This window comes from Phoxinus phoxinus, assembly GCF_949152265.1.
Source record: "Phoxinus phoxinus genome assembly, chromosome: 19".
Taxonomy (NCBI): Eukaryota; Metazoa; Chordata; class Actinopteri; order Cypriniformes; family Leuciscidae; genus Phoxinus; species Phoxinus phoxinus.
In genome coordinates this window covers 19,449,543-19,453,452 of record NC_136894.1, presented here as the reverse complement: position 1 = coordinate 19,453,452, position 3,910 = coordinate 19,449,543, and the positions used below count along the sequence as shown (strand labels likewise).

Below are 3,910 nucleotides of genomic sequence, written 5' to 3'. Positions count from 1 at the left end.
ACTCCTCAAGGTCAGAAATCCCCAATGTTATATATGAACATGTTTTGCCAGAGTTGTCAGATGCTGATGTAAATCTTCCAAATAGTAACATCTCCATACTTTATTACAGTTACCAGAACTGAGCGCCAATCAACAAGAACTCCCAGGACTCCTCAAGGTCAGAAATCACCAATGTTATATATGAACATGTTTTGCCAGAGTTGTCAGATGCTGATGTAAATATTCCAAATAGTAACATCTCCATACTTCATTACAGTTACCAGAACTGAGCGCCAATCAACAAGAACTCCCAGGACTCCTCAAGGTCAGAAATCCCCAATGTTATATATGAAAATGTTTTGCCAGAGTTGTCATATGCTGATGTAAATCTTCCAAATAGTAACATTTCCATACTTTATTACAGTTACCAGAACTGCGTGCCAATCAACAAGGACTCCCAGGACTCCTCAAGGTCAGAAATGCCCAATGTTATATATGAACATGTTTTGCCAGAGTTGTCAGATGCTGATGTAAATCTTCCAAATAGTAACATCTCCATACTTCATTACAGTTACTGGGACTTAGCGCCAATCAGCCAGGACTCCTCAAGGCAGAAATCCCCAAGGTTAGAATGGACATGTTATGCTAATTAAGCTCTATCAAGGAGCATCAGTCAAACTAACATAATTATCATATTTGTTTTACTTTTACTGTGTCGAAATGTTTTAATTTAAAGGGCAGCATATCTACTTTCTTCCATTTTATTTTTACATTAAAAAAAAATGCATATCTATTAAATGCGTTTGCCTGATTTTTTTATTATTATTTTTACAGAAAAGCAAGACAAGTTCCCAATGTCAGAGAAAAGTGTCAATGGATTGTTACTAAAAATATTTGTATAGATTTTCCTGAATCACGACCGTGGGAGTAAGTAAAGATTCTCTACTTTATCTTTCACCTTCTGGTTGATAGCTGGCCACAGTTCTTCTCCTGGTCCCCTATAGATTAGGAGGTAGAGATTTGTGTTAAAATTTTCATGAAAACTTTTTCTTAAGATGTATTGGAGTGGTCATACCTCAGTATTGTGATGCTATCTTGTATGGTATTTTTTAAGTAACACAATGCCTTTGTTGCATTTAGGATTCCAAAGAAAAGTCCTGACGCAGCTTATAGAAATAAAAGATGAACTGAGAAGGATTGGTCAAAATGTGGAACCAGACACTGTGTTCCACCTGTCTACCTTGGCCACCGAGGAGGAGTTCCGATACCTGGAAAGGCAGTTGGAAAATGAGAGTACCCGGGCAGCAATGGTAAAAAAAACAATTCAAGGCTAAATTTCCTCACTAAAACTCTAATCTTTGACAGTCTATCGTTTATTTGAACTACAATATCGAATTTATGACTGAACAATGGCTTGTTGCATACTGAGAGTATGAGTCAATAGAATACAATATATTTGTCATTGTACATTAAGTAAATTAACATTAAGTTTGAGAAACTAAAAAATTATTATTTTTAATAAAGCATTAAAAAAAATATTTATTAAAAAATGAATTTTATTTTTTTTAAAGACTCTAAGACTCTAGGTAAAAAGCTTTTTTCTCTGTCTGGAGGTGTGGGTCTGCAATCTGCTCTAATAGAGTTTTATAGGGTTATTGATGGAAAACTTGCAGGTCAATGAGCATCAACGTTTAATGCTAGTAAACAGTTGTACACTGAAGCATATACTGTAATACTACCTGCCAAGTACTGACATTGGCATGTGTTGTTCAGATGTCAAAGTTGAGCAAAATAGGAGGAAGAAACCTCAAAGACAGTGCCAGAAGAATGCTGGACAGGTAAAACGTACAAAATGTGCAACATTAATCAAACATTCTGGTGTCAATACAGATTAAGTGTTTCATGTGGTCACAACACAAATAAGAAATTAAAAAAAAAATCCTACAACAGTCATTTTGAAATGTCAGTCTTTCACCACAATTGTTAACCACCTTAATTTGTTATTTAGTGTCTTCAAAAATTCCCTCATGTCCAAATTTAATATGAAGGGGGGCGGTCCACTGCAGAAGGAGGCTTTTGAAAACACTGCATTGTTCTCGATCATTAGAGGTGTGTGTGTGTGTGAGAGAAGAGCGCATGCAAACATTGACCAGGGAACTTATTTCTGTTTTTAGGCTGAATAATGGTAATGCACAATAAATATACATGTATGAACAATTTATTTTAATGTGACATCAGGCTATATTGATATAAATGATAGTCTTAATATATTGCTTTGGAAAATGCATGCATCTTAACTCTATATTGCCCAACACTAGTGTGCATCCAAGCAAAAGAGAATGACTTAGTCTCAATTACTGTAATTAAGTTAAAGGGCACCTATTATGGAATTTTGAAATGTACCTTTCATGTAGTGTGTAACATAGATCTAAGTGAACAAAAACATCCTGCAAAGTTTGAAATATGAAAGTGCACCGTATATAAAGTTATTGTCTTTCAAAAGTAAGAGTCGACTCGGAGTCATTTTTATGAATCGTTAGAAGACCGAAGCTTTTTCTCTGACTAGATGACGTCAACTTGTCAAGTTATTTGAATACGATACGCCCACTTATTGCGCTCCAAGGCCAGGGAAAACTTGAAAATATCATGGCGACGAGACGCTGTGTTCTGAAGTGCGACTCAAAAGACAACTTTTTTAATCTGCCCAAGGAGGAGCATTTGAAGACTAAGTGGCTACAATTCATATATACAACTTTACCACAGAAGTATAGTCCGAGCCTTGTGCTTTGTTCGCGCCATTTTGAAGACGATTGCTTTATCAACTTAAATGCAATCAAACTTGGATTCGCGAGCCGGCTGATATTGAAGGAAGGTTCAGTTCCAAGTGTATTTGCATCAGCTTCCTCCTCCGTATCACAACCTGTAAGTGTTATTAATAATTTTTGCTTTTATATTTTATGTAGCATGCTTAATAATTATTTTGTTTGTTGTGTAAGCACCGTTTAGCTTCTAGGTCTTCAATGACAATTGTATTGAGATATGTAAAGTGTTTGTCGTTGTTTTCGGAGTTGTCTTAAAGAATAGAGTAATACCTCGTAGTAATGTAACTGCATTTTTTTTGTGTAAAAACGTTATGTTTATGCATCGGGCTAACGCAAACCAAGACTGATTGTGCTTTTACAATATGAACTCTGGGCTATGCTCGCTAACATAACATTAAATTATTTATCTTATTTTTCGTTTTTTACTACAAACTATAAAGCAGTGGACTATAATCATTATTATAACACAATTTAATTGATAAAAGCATCATTGTACTCCGTGTTAAACAATAAGTATTATCTCTGTAAACACTGCTGGGTCATCTGACCAATCGCAGATTAGCGTCGCGCAGAGGAGGGGTTTGGAAAAACGAGTCGTTGAACGAATCATTTGGGAGTCGGTGAGCAAATCAGGTAAAAATAAATGCATATTATACGACAACAAAAGTGTGTTTTTGTCATTGCATGCATGTAAAACTGTTGTTGGGGACTCCCAAACCAACATTAGGAACATTTTAAATGTCATAATAGGTGCCCTTTAAACATTGGTGTCAACAATGCTTTTCTTATGCAAATTCTTTTTTTCTTTGGCAGATGCTGTGATGATACACTTTCCAGCTTCAACAGAATTTGAATTAAAAAATGCAATTGGGGGGCATTTCAAGCAAGCGCCAGGGAGAGCGGGGGGGGGGGGGGGGGGGGTACGGAAATAAAGCTTATAATTAATGTTGTTTTAGAAACCAACAGGTTTTTTATTTTACTTCTTATTTGGTAATTTATTTATATTTTTGTTAAGTTGTTGATGTTCCATATTTTTTTATCTTTATATTGTATTTTTTTGGTAATTATGTTTTGAACTTTTTTTAAGTGGGTTAATGTTCTTTATCTAA

General features: G+C 35.2%; 1 long non-coding RNA gene across 3 annotated transcripts; it reads left to right on the top strand.

The window, feature by feature from the left end:
- Positions 1-401: 401 nt before the first annotated feature.
- Positions 402-3,454, top strand: LOC306987034. 3 transcript variants are annotated; one of them, XR_013795077.1, is made up of 5 exons: positions 402-451; positions 551-604; positions 814-906; positions 1,120-1,289; positions 1,753-3,454. It is a non-coding gene; the product is annotated as an uncharacterized lncRNA (long non-coding RNA). The 3 variants fall into 3 exon arrangements; XR_013795078.1 differs by having other exon boundaries at positions 1,120-1,817; positions 1,988-3,454; XR_013795079.1 differs by having other exon boundaries at positions 1,120-3,454.
- The last annotated feature ends 456 nt before the right edge of the window (positions 3,455-3,910 follow it).